This window comes from Monodon monoceros, unplaced genomic scaffold, assembly GCF_005190385.1.
Source record: "Monodon monoceros isolate NGI ecotype Baffin Bay Population unplaced genomic scaffold, NGI_Narwhal_1 Super_Scaffold_18, whole genome shotgun sequence".
Taxonomy (NCBI): Eukaryota; Metazoa; Chordata; class Mammalia; order Artiodactyla; family Monodontidae; genus Monodon; species Monodon monoceros.
In genome coordinates this window covers 89,916,242-89,933,159 of record NW_021703774.1, presented here as the reverse complement: position 1 = coordinate 89,933,159, position 16,918 = coordinate 89,916,242, and the positions used below count along the sequence as shown (strand labels likewise).

Below are 16,918 nucleotides of genomic sequence, written 5' to 3'. Positions count from 1 at the left end.
GCAAAACAAACAAACTTTTTAACATATTCATAGCACAATGTGACAAAGATGGATAGCTATGGAACAGATTTGTACTTTCTATTCTGTCGGATAGAGTTGTTGCTGAGGAACTGCTGCAAATTATGGACTATATCTCCCTTCACCTGTGAATCCATGTGGGTCTGGTGGCTGGATCTCATCTAGGATTGTGAGGATAAGTGATGTGTGTCACTTCATAGAATGGCTTTAAAATGGAGTACTTCTTCATTCCCATTTGTTCTTGCTTTAACTGCAGATGCTGACAAAGCCTTAGGGGGAGATAGAACATAAAGATGAAAACAGCCCAAGCCATCCACTAACTAAAATACCATCCAAGTTCATTGAGTTGATGAGAAATAAACTTCTATATTGTAAACCACTGAAGTTTTGAGTAGTTCATTCAAAAAGCTACAGTTACCTTAACTGATATATGCATAGAGTTGCTGGAATTCTAGATGATCAGGCTTGGAAAACTGGTAATGATAATGGAAAAGTAAAAGTGAAAACCACAGCCAAATCTCACCACTGAATCAGTTGGGTGAAGACACTTGTTTCCACAGTTGAACACTAGAAATTGTAACTTTGCCACTGGCACTGGACACTGGGTTCAGCTGCTGGCTCTGTGGCCCCTGGCACGCCAGGATACTTGAAGTTGTTGCAATCTCTGCAGCTACTATTTTCTATCACATTTGATTTATTGTATAAATAACTTCTGACTCAAAGTCCCAGGTGAAATTGGATGAGCTTATGTCACATACAGGTGTCTAGTGTGCAATGTTGGGTGTTGGAAAAATGAGTATCTGCCCTTTTGGGCCTTTATAGTGGGAGGTGATCACCTGAATTTCTATGCTGAAGAGTCATCTGATTATTAGGCTATTCAGATATACACTAAACTAGCAATTAAGACATTAATTCTGAGAAGTGTACTAGTTACCCATTACTGCACAACAGATTAATCCCAAATATGAAGGACTAAAACAATAAAATTTAGTATCTCACAGTTTCTGTGAGTTAGGGATTCATGACAACTTAGCTGAGTGTTTGTGTCTCACAGCCTCTTACGAGAGACCTGATAGGGGCTGCAGGAATCTGCTGGCTTGATAGGAGCTAGAGGATCGGTTCATAAGATGGCTCACTCACAGGGTTGTTGGTAGGGAGCATGGGTGGACCTCTTCATAGGATCACCAGGTGACCTCATGACATAGAAGCTAGCTTTCCCCGAACTACATAATCCAAGACAGAGCAAGAGAGGCAAATGCCACAATTTCCATTATGACTTAGCCTTATAATTCATACACCATCACTTCTGTCAAATTTTATAGGTCACAGAGACAAACCATGAAGCAATATCAGAGAGGACTACACAATGATGTGAATGTTGGGAGATAAGGATCATGGGGAGCTATTTTTTGCACAGTGGCCACCACAGGGAGAGTGGAATTTTGTCACTATATACTTCAGATTTCACTACAGAATGTTAATTGTGGAATCAGTAAGGTACAAATAAGAAGAGGTTATTTTATTGATCTGGGTACTACCAACTATTTCTCTGAGTTTAACTTTTTAATTGCTATATCTACCGATTTCTAGGGTTCCCGCCAATTTTGCAGGGAGGGGAAGAGCTCATCTCAGCTCTTAAAAATGACTGCCAAGACGGAAGAGAGAAGCCGAGTCCAGCCTCATTTCCGGTCCCGCCGCCTGCCAAGCCACTTCCGGTCCAGCGTCCAGAGCTGGGTGTGGCTCTGAGCGTCTCGTGTCGCCCCCGCTGGCTGGGTGTGGTGTTGGGCGCCGCCCCGACTCTCCAGTCTTGTGGTTCCCAGGGCAAGGTGGCAGTAATGCTGACGCTGACTAGCCCACTGAAGCGGGATGATGGTTGGTCTCAAAGGGTCGCTCCCGGGAGTCAGCCACGGCCTCTGACTCCCTCAGCGGGTTTCGGCGAGAGACAGTCTACTTGTTAAAGAGATTGAAGAACTTGAAGCTAATTTACCTTGTACATGTAAAGTGCATTTTCCTCAACCAAACAAGCTTCATTGCTTTCAGCTAACTGTAACCCCAGGATTTTTTTTTTTTTTTTGGTTTTGTGTTTTTTGATAGATGAGGGTTACGACGAGGGTGGAAAATTTCAGTTTGATACTGAAGTTCCTGATATGTACAACGTGGTGCCTCCCACAGTGAAATGCTTGACCAGGATCTGGCACCCCAGCATCACAGAGACAGGCGAAGTATGTCTGAGTTTACTGAGAGAACGTTTGATTGACAGCACCGGCTGCGCTCCCACGAGGACACTGAAGGATATTGTTCGGGGATTCAACGCTTTGTTAAGCGATCTTTTGAATTTTGATGATCCACTGCATGTTGAAGCTGCAGAACATCATTTGCCAGACAAGGAGGACTTCCAGAATAAAGTTAAAGAGTACATGAAACATTATGCCAGAGGATAGGACGAGAAGACTGCAGCGCCGTGGACTGTGCGTTATAAGTTTGTCTCCAACTGAAACAAAAGGGGAGCCTCTTCCTCAGTCCTCGCGCTCCCCTCGGTCCCATTGGGTCCTCAAGTCCTGTGACTATGTTGTCCTGAGGAAGAACCTCTTCATGACTGCCCATTGTAGATGGAGAGTTCTACATAAATACAGCTAAATACAGCAAGAGAATGTGTTTGGGGTTCTCAAGAGTTGTCCCCTTACCTTAACATGCTTACTTTTTTGCAACTGTATAGGCTGGTGGTGAGATTCTTGAGAAGTTGTAATGAACTCAGAATTGAGGCTAGAGCTTGCTTCTTTCCCTTCTCCCAAAGTCAATTCCCTGCACAGGTCATGCTAATAATGTGCTCAGTGTAGCTCACAGATTGGCAATCAGAAACCCACTACAAACTGTGATTGGATGCAAATTCTCTTAGTTCCTTCCACAAATGTTAGCCTTGCCTAGACGTCGTGAAGCTTCCTAAAATGCATAACCATTCACTGTAGATCACTTACTGAAATGCGTATTTTATTTAATGTAAGTACATTTTGGAACATTTGTAATTTGTACGATTTAGTACTTTAATTATTTTTTTCTATTCTCAATTTAGTTTGTATTTTCATTGTATAGAGCAGACAGAAGGATGTTGAGTCAAGCAACTATTGAAGAGAAATACAAAGAAAATATGAAAGAAAAAAAAAATGACTGCCAAAAGCATTGCTAATAATTTCTATACCTTCATATTTCCAAGGCAGTATCAAGCAAATGGGCTGGTAAAAACTGGTAAGAATGAAGAGGTAAGATGAGAAGTTGATGCTATTCAGTTGTCTGGATGACAGTTAAAGCACATCATTTAGATGCCAATGCCTGAGGGAGAAAATATTACAGAAATATGCTGAGTATCCAAAAATAATGATGGACATTTAGGACCAGGATGGAACGCATGTATATTGGGAAAATACCAGCAGAGGAAAGAATGCATGGTTGGAGCAGATAACAAGGAAAAGTACAGAAGGATATAAGGCATAAAGTGGAATGGGGGAACAGATCATTTAGGGTTTTATAGGCAATTATAAAGACACTGGATTTTACTTTGATATAAGAATATTTTGGAGGGATTTAAGTAAATCAAAAACATTTAAAAATAGTTTAAGGAATAAGTGAATGCAGAGAAATAGAATAAGAAGATAATGCAATGATAGAAGCAAGAAATAATGGTTGGTTGAACTCTAATAATATCTCGGAGTTGGTGAGGATGGATCAGATACTGGATATATTTTGATGGTGCATATGATGTGAGGTATGAGAGAAACAGATAAGCCACAGATGATATCAGGAGGTTTGCCTTGAGCTCCTAAAGTAAGGGAAAGTTTTTTTAAAGAAAAACCTTCTTTTATTAATGGTGGGGAAGATCAAGAGGTTGGTTTTGAACCTGTTAAATTTTTTTAAGGCAAGTTAAACATCTGGGGAAATTTTGATTAGGCAGATTGAAATACTAAACCTGGACATTCTGAAGTGTAGAGGAAGAGGATGGAGAATCAGAAAGGAGACAGGGAAAGAGACAGGGTGGTGTCTCAGAAGCCAGTTGTAGAAAGTGAGTCAAGAGAATGGAACCATTAAATTGTACTAAAGGGTTGAATATGGTGAAAACTGAGTTTAGTCACATTGTGGCCACTAATGACCTTGACAAGCTTTGTTTTAGATGAATAGAGACTGCAGTCCTACTGGAGTGAGATCAAAGAGAATGGGAAGAAATGAATAAAAAGTAGCAAGGAGATATACTGCAAAGGAGAGTAAACAAAGGAATGATGTCTGTAGAGGGATGGGTGGGAATGGGGGGAAAGAGAGGGAGAGGGAGAGAGAGAGAGATTTTTTTTTCCCAAGAGGGAGAACCCAAAGCCAAGTAGAAGTGCCTGGTACCTAATCAGTTTGTGGAATTGAGACTCTTTACTTACACTTATTTAATCCTTCCTTGGTTTTCATAAAGGGATAGTTTACATACAACTGAATTTTAATTCCAAGCAGCTGAGACAAAATAGAAGTAAGAAGAAGATTGATTTTGTTGAAAAATCATAAGAAATCTGCAGCTATACTCTCTTAGAAAACTCAGAAATGCATGGTATATAGTTAAAATCTTAAGTTTAAATACAAGTCTTAAAGGTCTCAAAGTTTTATTCATATATTTGTCCATCAAAAACGTTCTTTTGGGGACAACAGATTTAGTTTCAGGGTGAAACAAATTCCGCTGGCTGCTGGCACAGAGTTTCTCAATCTGTGAGCCACTGGACCCGGTGTTTTGGTAAGGAGTTCACAAAATCTAGTATAAGCATTCCATTGTCTGCAGACCAATAAATGAAGGCATTGTACCTTTAATATGTGACATAAGTAAAGATATCATCCAAATCAAAAGATTGGGAACCACAATTTAGGGCTATAAAATATGCATATCTATCTCATTCTTGAGTCTATAAATTCATCCAACCATGCTCTGAGTTTCTAATTTTGTGCAAAGCAATGTACACAAATAAAAAATGTATTAACCCTAAACAATTGTAATTTGCATGTTGTGCCTTAAAATAGGCTTTCAAAGTTATTTGAATAGAGTTTTACTGGGATCTGATAGTATCTTCGTTCTGCAGGAGATAAATTAGTTTAGAGCCTGTATCTTGGCTTATATAGTAATTACTTTTTAATCAGTTAGAAGTTGACAATTTACTACACTTTCTTACTTACATTATCTGGTTTTGGAGTCAGTAATAGCAACAAGATACCTTGATCCGGAAAATCCTGGTATTTACAGTTGAGGTAATAGCAAAATAAGATAGTCCTTATCTGATAAAAATACATGCAAAGCAGCATTTTTGTCTTACACAGTAGAAAAGTAAGAAACAGCTTAATTCCCTTCTCTTTGTTCCCATAGCTTTAGAACTGTTTACCTACACACAATATAAAGCAGATTAGTTTCTGATTACATAGAAGGTGATTCATGCTATTTGGGGGATTACATTATATTTTTAGGATTATATCATATTACAATATGTTTTTATTGTGAACATTTGTACAGGAACATTATGGAATAATGAATGACTATATCCTAAAAAATTACAATACACATTGACTTAATTCCTTGAAAATACTTTATAATAAGTATTTCTTACGATTTATATGTCATTGAACTCCTAACTCTGTCTGTCTTTCTCTCTGCTTTTTAGGTTTTAACGTCCAGGGAATCTGTCTGGCATTTTACACTTTATACACAATTCTTCCTTCTCAGACGCTGTCCTCTCTGGGCATCTGTGACAATACAGCTTTTGGATCTCTTACCTTTCTGAGTCATCTTTCTCAGTTTCTTATTTATTTATCTGCTTGTTTGATTTTTAAAATTTTTATGCTCTTTGTTCATTGTTTGTTTGTTTATACTCTTTCTTATCCTGATCTTTAGATATTTTTTACTCTAAAGGCTTTTGCATTCAGGTGACATCTTTAATTTTTTTTTTTTTTTAAACTCACCAGTACAGTATTCCTTAACTCTGACTTTGCATTACAATCACCTGGGGAGATTTTACAAAACAGGATTGCCTGCCCCCCACCACAGAGATGTTGCTTCAGAATTTCTCAGGTAGATCCTGGGTGTTTTTATTTTTTTAAAAGCTCCGTAGGTAATTTTAAAGTATAGCCAGATTTGAGAACCAGTGCTATTTACATTCTCCCGGAGTGATCTCATCCACTCATAAAGCTTCAACTACCTGCTCTACACAGAAGATTTATAAATATATATCAGCAGCTCTAGCTTCTCTCCTGAGCCACAGGCTTGTTATAGATAATTGCTCAGTTTGCATTCCTTCTTTTCTTCACTCCCTGAATGTTTTTGAGTGCTACCAAGTGCTAGGTGCTCAGCTAGACATAGGGATTCAGAAATGAGCTAGATATTGTTACTGCCTTCAGGGAATTTAAGTAATATATGAAATAAAGACAAATAAATAGACAACTAAGTACTGTGTTGTCATAGCCACTACAGAGGAAAGACGAGAACGTAGGATATACACCCAGATTGGGCAGACTTGTAGAACTCGGGGGACTTTTGTCTCAGGTATGTACAGAAGATAAAGTATGTCTTGAAATATGGAAATATATTTTCTAGGTGTAAAAGATGGTGATATGGGGAGAGAGAGGATTATTCACAGAAATAGGGACAAAGAAAACTGGGATATATCTGGGGAAGTACACATACAGCTTCCTGTGGCAGAACTGTCTCCTCTTCATGATTTCCCATTAAAATAGTTCTGCTAATTTTATAACTAAACTTCATAGAACAATTATATCTATCAGTTAAAGGGTCTTAGTGAAAACTCATGTAAGAAAAATGTATATTTATGAACTCAAAAGCAAAATAATATGTGGGAAGTTGCCAGTTATATTCTAAAACATAATTGGTAGAATGTTAGATATCTATTCATGTGTAGATATTTTAAAAACCACATTGAATATAAACGGGGGACACACATCTTCACTGCTACTAGTCCTGAGAAAGGCAATTACACTCCCATATGTAGTCTGTGATATTCTCTGTCACTGTGTACTGTCATTGTCTTGAATATTTCAACTGTTTCTTTCATATTTAGCTTTTGTTTTTGCCTAGAGTTATATAATAAGTCACAAAAGTTTTTAAAAAGTTGAAATAAAATTCAAACAGAAGGTAGCAAGGAGCATGACAAAAGGGATTAAGACAGAAACACTACAGCACCATACAAAGAAAATCAGTAACAGGAATATGAACATAACTGCATTTTGCAATTCTCTCATGCTAGAGCATCAACCATGTGCCCTGATGATTTACCAACCTTTTTTGTGATAGAGTTCTTTCAGGTGCACCAAAATGATGGAGACTATCAGATCCTCTGAATCTGATAATTGGTCTAAAATATTCCCTTCATCTCTCAACTATTCAGCATCATAAACTTTCTTTTACAAAATTTTGGGGTTATAATTCATGTATCATGCAATTAACCCACTTATGGTATACAATTCAATCATTTTTATTATATTCACAAAGTTGTGCAACCATTAGTCACCATAATTTTAGAACATTTTCACTACCTCAAAAAGAAAACCCACACTACTTAGCCCCCAGCTCCTAAGCCCTCATCTCCCCAGCCCTAGGCAATAACAGATTTACTTTTTGTCTCTGTAGGTTTGCATGTGTGTGTGTGTGTGTGTGTGTGTATGTGTGTGTGTGTGTGTATTTCATATAAATGGAATCATACACTCTGTGGTTCTTTATGACTGGCTTCTTTCACTTTAGCTTGTTTTTAAGGTTCACCCATGTTGTAGCATACATCTGTATTCATTCCTTTTTTTACATCAAAAATTTGGTTTATTTTTAGTGGTCTCATAACTATTTTAGTAAAGTTGATTTCCTTTGGAATTCAATGAATTTAGCTATTTTATTGTGGTAAAATACATATAAGATGTACCATTTAACCCATTTTAAAGTGTACAATTCAGTGGCCTAAGTATATTCACAATGTTGTGCAACCATCACCACTATCTTGTACCAGAACTTTTTTGTCACCCCAAATGAAAACCCATTAAGTAGCCACTCCCGTCTCCTTCCCTACAGTCTCTGGCAATCACCCATCTGCTTCTGTCTCTATGTATTTGGCTATTCTGGGTATTTCATATAAATGGAATCATTATATTATGTGACCTTTTGTCTCTGATGTCTTTCATTAATTTAATTTAATGTTTAATGATGTTATTCTGAGCAGGGACCTGTGACACCATAGTGAACTGTAACTTGTAAATGGACAAAAGAAGATTTACAGCAAACTTCTCATTGCACAAACTGGCTTTTAGCAAGAGAAAAAAATGCCTATTGAGTTTGTGTTATGTGCTAGTAGCGAGGTCTAAGTACTTTGCAAGTATTTTTCCATCTTTATTGAGCTATAATTGACAAATAAAAATTGTATATATTTAAGGTGTAAGACTTGATGTTTTGATATACGTATACCTTGTGAAATAATCCCCACAATCAAGCTAATTAACATGTCCATTACCTCACATAGTGACCATTCCTTTCTGTGTTTATGTGATCTACACATTTAGCAAATTTCAAGTATACAATTACAGTATTGTTAGCCATATTCATACTGCTCTACATTAGATCTCCAGAATTTATTCATCTTGCATAATGGAAACTTCATATCCTTTGATCATCTCTCCCCATTTCCCCTTATCCCCAGGCCCTGGTAACCACCATTCTACTATATGCTTCTATGAATTTGACTATTTTAGATTCCTCTTATAACAGAGATCATACAATATTTGTCTTTCTGTGTCTGGTTTATTTCACTTAGCATAATGTCTTCTAGTTTCATCCATGTTGTCACAAAGTTCAGGATTTCCTTTATTTTTAAAGCTGAATATTATTCCATGTCTGTATAATATCTCATGTATGGATATACAATGTTTATTCATTCATCAGTTGATGGACATTGGTGTTGTTTCCACCTTTTGGCTATTAGGAGTAATATTGTTATAAACCTATGTACCTGTGGTCAACTGATTTTCAATGAGGGTGCCAAGACCATTCAATGGGAAAAGAATAGTCTTTCCAACAAATAGTCATGAGGCAACTGGATATCCATATTCAAAACAATGAATTTGGACCCGTACTTCACACAATATGTAAAAGTTAACTCAAAATGAATCAAAGACCTAAATATAAGAGCTGAAACTAGAAAACTCTTGGGAGGAAAAATAGGTGTAAGTCTTATGACTTTGGATTAGACAAGGACTTCTTAATTATGACATCCAAAGCACAAGCAACAAAAGAAAACACAGATAAGTTGAACTTCACTGAAATTAAAAACTTTTGGCTCAAAGGGAACCATCAAAAAAGTGAAAAGGTAACCCTCAGAAGGGGAGGCAATATTTACAAATCATATAATTGATAATGGGATATTACCAATTATAAATAAACAATTCTTATAACTCAAGTCAAAAGACAAAAACCCAATTTAAAAATGAGGAAAAGACTTAAATAGACATTTTTTCCAAGGAAGATACACACATAATTAACAAGTACTCGAAAAGATACTCAACATCATTAGTCATCAGGGAAGAGTTTTAAAACCACAATGAAATACCACTTTATACCCACTAGGAAGCTGATTTTTTTTAAAAAGGAAAAGGAAATTAACAAGTTTTAACAAAGATGTGGAGAAATTGGAATCCTAAATCCACTGCTGGTAGGAATGTAAAGTGGTACAGCCCCTGTGGAAAACATTTGATATTTCCTCAAAAAGTTGATAAAGTTACCATACAATCCAGCATTTCCACTTGTTGGAATTGCTACCAAGTACACGAAGAAAATTGAAGACATATGTCCATACAAAACCCAGTATCATAAACTTTCACAGCCAGTGACAAACTGTGTCTGCTTCAAGTCTCCCTCCTCAATGTTTTTCATGCTTCAATTTTCTTTCTCATTTGGGAATAAAAGTTCTTTTTGTGGAATCACTTAGCTTTTTTATTGAATATATTTAATGTATTTTTGTCTAACAAAAATTCATTTATTTGTGTTTTGGTTTTGCCTTGCTGTACTGTAAATGATAACATTTATGGCCTGACATACAAACAATATGTGTTATTGCATAAAAGTCAACATCTTGTTAACAAATATATTGAGTTTTAGCAATAAAATGGAGATATTTTAAGCATTGTGCATCCTAACACTATCAACTGTTATATGTTTTATTACACTTTTCAGAAATTTGTTAGGGATTTTAGCTTGATAATCAAATGTTGATTAATTTTTTCATTGGGAAGTGGGGCCCTAATTGGCATTTTCATACATTGCCTAATTTTAGGGAAAGGATTACTGATGTTATGTTAAAAAAGCAATGCCTTTATTTCATTGTGCCCAGAAGACAGAGCTTCAAGGTGCTGGCCTGTTGAAAAAAGATGTAGACAGGTTTTAGGTCATAATGAATTGTATCTACCATGATAAAATATATATATAAAGATGGCTTTGGAAAGTCTTTGAATGATCTTAGTGATATGAATTTGTTTGAACTTGGAAAATTTCTTCTACTGTCAGTGTTGAGACAGGAAGAAAGGGGCAATACTGGAGGTACTGGGAGTAGCTAAAAGACTGTAGTGGTAATCTGTACAAAAAATTCTGAGAAATTTTACAGAAGCAAAGAAAAGGAGGATAGGAAGTAGGTGACAGATTTTAGAAGTGTTAAGGAAGTAGACTCAAGTGTACAGGAGGCCAACAAAGGGTGAGCATAAAATATTAGTGTCCAAGCTGGGATAATTTTCAAAGTTAAAGTGGCCACTATTGTTAATTGCACTGTGTACGCATACATAGTCTGTGTGTTCTGAGGAAATCAGAGACCTATAGCCATCCTAATGATGTATCATGGAAAATAATAATAAGAGAAAACATTTCACAAGAGCATGTATGTGTCAGGCATCATGGTAAGTATATTCCATAGGTCCTATTTTGTAATTCAAATACCTATCCCTTACTTATGCCCACTTTACAGATGATAAACACATCAGATAAGTTAAAAACTTTCCAAAAGTGACATCTGAACATCTGCTTTTCTGATTAGGAAGCATATTCCCTTAATTTTTGCATCATTGCCCTATTATTCTGAATTACTGATAAAGGAATAACTCTTCCTCAAAATAACATGCCCAGACAAAATGAGTAATAATATCTTGACAGATGTAATTGGTCCTCATCATGAGGAGGGGGTAAGGCTTTTGTTACATTTTAGGGTAAGGGAGAAATTTATCTGGCACCACATGATCCATATGAGCTCTTCTTGGCTTCCACTTGCTCAATTTTGATGGGAAATGGACAAGTGTAGCAACCCCAATTGGAAAAGAGCATCATGACAATGTGCTCAGATCCCTCATATCAGGCCAACAGGAAAATAACCGGAAGGCCCCTTCCCTAACACAGTCAATAGGAGAGACAAGTGAAGTGGACTTTCGCCATCTTATTCCAAAAGAAAACTCCTGGAGGAAACTTGGAAAAGTCAGTGGGACGAACAGCAGTGCCCACCACTGTAGCTGGTTTCAATTGAAGCCACAAATAACATTAATCATCTTCCTCCTGTATACCCAGTCCAGACTTCCCTCACCCTCAGTACCTCTTCTGGTCTTGAAACTGAGTGGGACCCTGTGGGGCTCCTGGGTACACATCCTTTCCGTGTCCCCCATTTTTTGTTTTTGGCTGCACCACGCTGCATGAGGGGTCTTAGTTCCCAAATCAGGGATCAAACCCGTGCCCCCTGCAGTGAAAGCATTGAGTCTTAACCACTGGACTGCCAAGGAAGTCCCTGGTGTCCCCCATTTCTTGTTTGTAGGAAATAGGCTTTATTCACCCTCCTTGACCTTCCCTGAGTTTCAAAGGGCAGGTTCAAACAGTAGCTAATCAGGGAAGGGAGGGGATGCAGAAACTATGTGGGGAGGAATCAAGAAATAATAGTGCAGCCTTGGGACAGTATCCTGGTTCCTCCTCAAGGAATATACCTAACAATATCTTTGAGTTCTTCAGCAGAAACTAAGGCCCCCACCCATGTGGAGGATGGTAACTTCAGGCTGAGCACAGGATTCCTGGAACACCACCATGTTACATCACCACCAACCAGTCAAAAGAAAGTCACACACCCTGCAGCCCTCACCCTAGATTTTGTGTTCCTTTTCTGGGCCCAGTGGTGACCATCCTGTTGGACCTCCTGTTTGGCCCTTGTCTGTTTCAGCTGCTCACAAAGTTTATCTCGGACAGGCTCCAACATTTTCAGACTAAGTTGTTGTTACTACAAGGATGGAAGCCGACTTCGGACATGAAATACCTCAGTTTAGATAAGGTAGAGAGAGACTTCTACTCTCCTAGCCAGGATGGCACCCACTTCCAGGAGGAAGTAGTTACAGAAGAAAGAGACCTCCGCCCCAATTCCCAAGAAGTATCTTGAGTATGAAGTCTCTCGGTAGGGGGGAGTTGTTAGGGAACCATTGACTGAAAACACCTGCCCTGGCCAGCTTGCATGGATTATTTCACAACAGGAAGTCCCGTTAAGGACCATGGAACTGACCAGCTGCAGCCAACCAGAATTCGGTGGGGGGGGGGGGCAAAAGCAGGGAGGAGAAGCCAACCCATATATGTCTTGCTGAAAACCATCTTGACAGAGAGATGCGTGCGCTGCCTGGAAAGGCCTTTAATTGGACCACATATAGGCACAGGCAAGATGATTGGCCAGAGGCAATCCAAAAGACTAACCCCACCTCCATAAAACCCTGAGACTGTGAGGCACTTGGCAGAGCAGTCCTCCTGGGTTCCGTTACCCTGCTACTCTCTGCTCCAGAGCTCTCTGCTTTGTCAGTATGTGTGTCTCCTCGGACAATTCATTTCCTAGTGTTAGATGAGAATCCACTCTCGGCCCTAGAAGTAGTCACCCTTCCCATAACAACTGCAGATATAAAACCTAGACAGAATGCCCAGAGCAACTGTTTGAGGATTTGAAAAGTAAAAAGTAGCAGGGGAAGAAAAAACAGAACTCAGAACCTGAGGTAAGTGTACCTTTGTTTTTGTTTTACTTTGGTATGATCTAACCTGAGCTCAATGCTGCCTGAAGCACAGACATGGCCACCGGAGCACAGACAGGAAGAGAGCCAAAAAAAAACAAGCTAGTTTTGGCTCGAAGAGCATAGAAAACCCTCATTTTTCCATTCTTTCCTTTTCTCAATTCCCTCTCACCCTAGGCCCACAGCCATCCTGTGGTGGCAGTGGCAGCCCTGTCAGCAGGATTCCCAAGGAACCAAAATTCTTAAGGAGGGAATCTTCCTCTGATCAGTGGAACTGTAGCCCCAAGGGGTGAGGCAGGGGGCGTGAAACCCTGTTAGTGTTTTTCTTCTCTTCTCTCCTGCTGCTTGATCCCAAATGCAAATGCAGCAATGGAAAAGCATGGCAGTGGGGTAATAAGCTGCAAGTTTCTGACTGGAATAATGAAAAAGGGACCACTAGAAAACCAGAAAGTACTGGAGAGACTGTGGAGAGGGCGTTGTTCTGGGCAAGCAGACCCCATGAGCTGTGTATGTAGTCCTGCACTTACTCCTGTGCTGCACAGGCAGAGACCTGATCCTCATTAGAATATCAAAGACTGGAGAACTGGACTAAGAGACCATCTGTTGGCCAGTGGTAGAGCTCATGTGGGAGAGACCCAAATAGTCCATCAAAGATTTTGAACACTGAGGTGACACTGGAACCACAGTCTACAGAAGGTGGTTGGAACTGTGACCTGAAGAGACTTTGTATTTTAGAGGAAAGAGAAATTCTAGTTAGAAGATGAAACGGGTACTCAAGTACACAAAGCACTAGATTAGACACAAGCCTGCGATAAGTATACAATTTGTTCAAATGGCGAACTGGATTAGGTGCCTGTTGATACCAAGCAGGGCCCTGTGGGGCTCCTGGGCACAAAGCCTTTCTGTGTCCTGCATTTATTTGATTACAGGAAACAGCCTTCACACAGCCTTCACTCAGCCTCCATGACCTTCCTGGAGTTCCAATGGTCAGATTCAAGCGGTTGCTAATTAGGGAACGCAGGGGATGCGAGACCCGGGAGAAACAGTCAAGAGAAACAACAGTGCAGCCTTGGGGCAAGGTCCTGTTTTCCCTGGTTTCCCATACACAAAACAATATCTTTGAGCTGTTTTGCAGACACTGAAACCTCCTGCAGGCGGGAGAAGCTAACAATTAATTATGGTATGCTGCACACAAGCATGTAGACCCCAGACCAGTTGGAACCTGAAGGTTGATGATGCTGACTTCTGCCTACCTCACCACCAAACCATCAGAAGAATATCCATTAGCTGATCACGCCCTCTTTGAACCATTACTGTAAAACTTCTCACTATCCACTGCAAGTTGGGACACATAGTTTTTTGAGACAGAAATCTACTATGTCCCCCTTTGCCTGGCAAAGTAATAAAGCTATCCTTTTCTATTTCACCTAAAACTCTGTCTCCAAGATTTGATTTGGCACCAGTGTACAGAGAAGCTGAGCTTTCGGCATCACTGTCTTTGAACAGAAAAAGAGATTTATACTTACATCAACTGTCAAAAATAAGCCAGCAATTGTAGTGCTGTCAGAAAAGTGTTTAAAGGGAGTTCCCTGGTGGTCTAGTGGTTAGGACTTGGCACTTTCACTGCTGTGGGCTGGGTTTGATCCCTGGTTGGGAACTAAGATCCTGAAATGAAAGCCTAGTGGCACAGCAAAAAAAAAAAAAAAAAAAAAGTGTTTAAGCAGTAACATAAGAAACATAAAAACAAAAAACAAAACATCACATCTGATCTGTTAATTTTTTCCAGATGTATATGAACATCAATGCATTTTAAAATTACAGGTCAGATTAACTGTACTAAACTCTTAATCCTAGAGGTTTGTGTTGCATACTTCCAAAGATTTAAAATTTTTTTAAAACAAATATATATTTTTAAAACAAATCTTTGTGAGTTATATTTTGCTTTTTAAGTGCAAGTAAATAGTTACTAAATATTGGTGCTCAATTTTCTTTTTTTAATTTTTTCTAAGAAAATATTAGAGGAAACACTAGATATTAATTGCAGAACTGAATGATTTCCCAAGGAGAATAGTTATTTATTCATGAGTGATAAAACACAAATTATTTCTGGCACACTAAAATAGGGCTTACATTTGAACTTCAGCTAACAAACTAAGAATTTTCCCTTATAAATCTAATTATAAGTGTCATTTCAAAAACTACTTTTACTTCTGCTTTGACTTAGTGATAATTTTAATTTCTAATAATTGGAGTATATTTAAAGTTTCAAAAGGTAAACAAGATATAGGTTTATCTTTTTCATTTTATAAGTTAAGGATGCATTTTTCTGATCCCTTTTCTCACACTCACCAAAGAGGAAAAGAGAACACAATATAATTGATACTTGGTAAGGAATTAAATAAAATTATCTTGTTCAGGTGCCTTATTTGTTGGGATATGTTTTAATACAGTTTCAGTTTCTTTAATGGCTTTTAACCTATCCAGATTTACTATTTCTTCTTGTTTATATTATGATATTGTTTATTTTTGAAGAAAAACACCTCTTTAATCTATATATTTTAAGATGCTTAAATTTATACAACAGTTATATTTTAAATGTAACTATATCTGTACATGACATCTTTTTTATTACCAATATTATTTCATTAGACAGTCTGTCCTCTTAGTTTTAGCCCTGTAAGTAGTTTGCCAATTTTAATTCATCTTTTCAAAATCTATGTTTATTCTTTGTTCAATTTAAGGTGCGATTTTACCTTATTATTTTGTTCCTCACTATGTTTTAATGAATTATTTTCTCACTGCTACTTCTTGAATCCCACTTCTTCCTTCTGGCTTCATTTTTCTTTTTGTTGAAGGGATAATTTGTGAGTCTAAATGTCTTAAAATGTCTTTATTTTGCATGTACTCTTTTTTTCTTTTTTTGCGATACGCGGGCCTCTCACTGTTGTGGCTTCTCCCATTGCAGAGCACAGGCTCCGGACGCGCAGGCTCAGCAGCCATGGCTCACGGGCCCAGCCGCTCTGCGGCATGTGGGATCTTCCCGGACCAGGGCACGAACCTGTGTCCCCTGCATCGGCAGGCGGACTCTCAACCATTGCACCACCAGGGAAACCCTGCATGTACTCTTAACAATAATTTTACAGTACGTATTGTGTCTACAGTTCTATTCTCTCAGTACCTTTCTCATGGCATCTACATTTATTTTCTGGTAATTTGGGGTATTTTCTTTAATTCTTCTTGTTCGCCAGTTTTTCAATGATATGTCTAGATACTAGTTGAAAAAAACTATATTTTGTGGATTTTTCAACTCATGAAATTTTTCAACATATGGAATTTTTTTCTCATAGATTCTGGGAAAGGCACACACACAACACACACACTGTCATTATCTCATCGAATATCACTTGTCTCTGCTTCTTTATTAGAATATGTTGAGACTTCTTGCTCATCTTCCATATTTCTTAGTGTCTCTTAATTATCATTCATTATTTAACTTCTCTATGCTGCATTCTTAGAGAGTTTCACCATTATAATGTAATCAATAAATTCTCTTTAACTATGTGCAGTTAAATTATTTTAGTTGTTATCAAGTTTTCATATATATATATATATATATACACACACACGTGTGTATATATTTCATATATATATATACACACAATATATGTATATATACATATATTTATGTTGGCATTTTTACTATATTTTTAATTTCCAAAGTTCCTATAAAAATTTACCTTGTTTTCAATTTCATAACTGCCCTTTAACATTTAATAAATTCTAGTTGTTTATAAACATTATTTCATTATTTATCTATGTAAGAATTATAGAGTTGCTC

At 37.8% G+C, this 16,918-nt stretch overlaps 1 pseudogene; it reads left to right on the top strand.

Annotated features, from left to right (window-relative positions):
- The first annotated feature begins 1,853 nt into the window (after window positions 1-1,853).
- LOC114897927 lies at window positions 1,854-2,459 on the top strand (annotated as a pseudogene).
- Window positions 2,460-16,918: the final 14,459 nt, after the last annotated feature.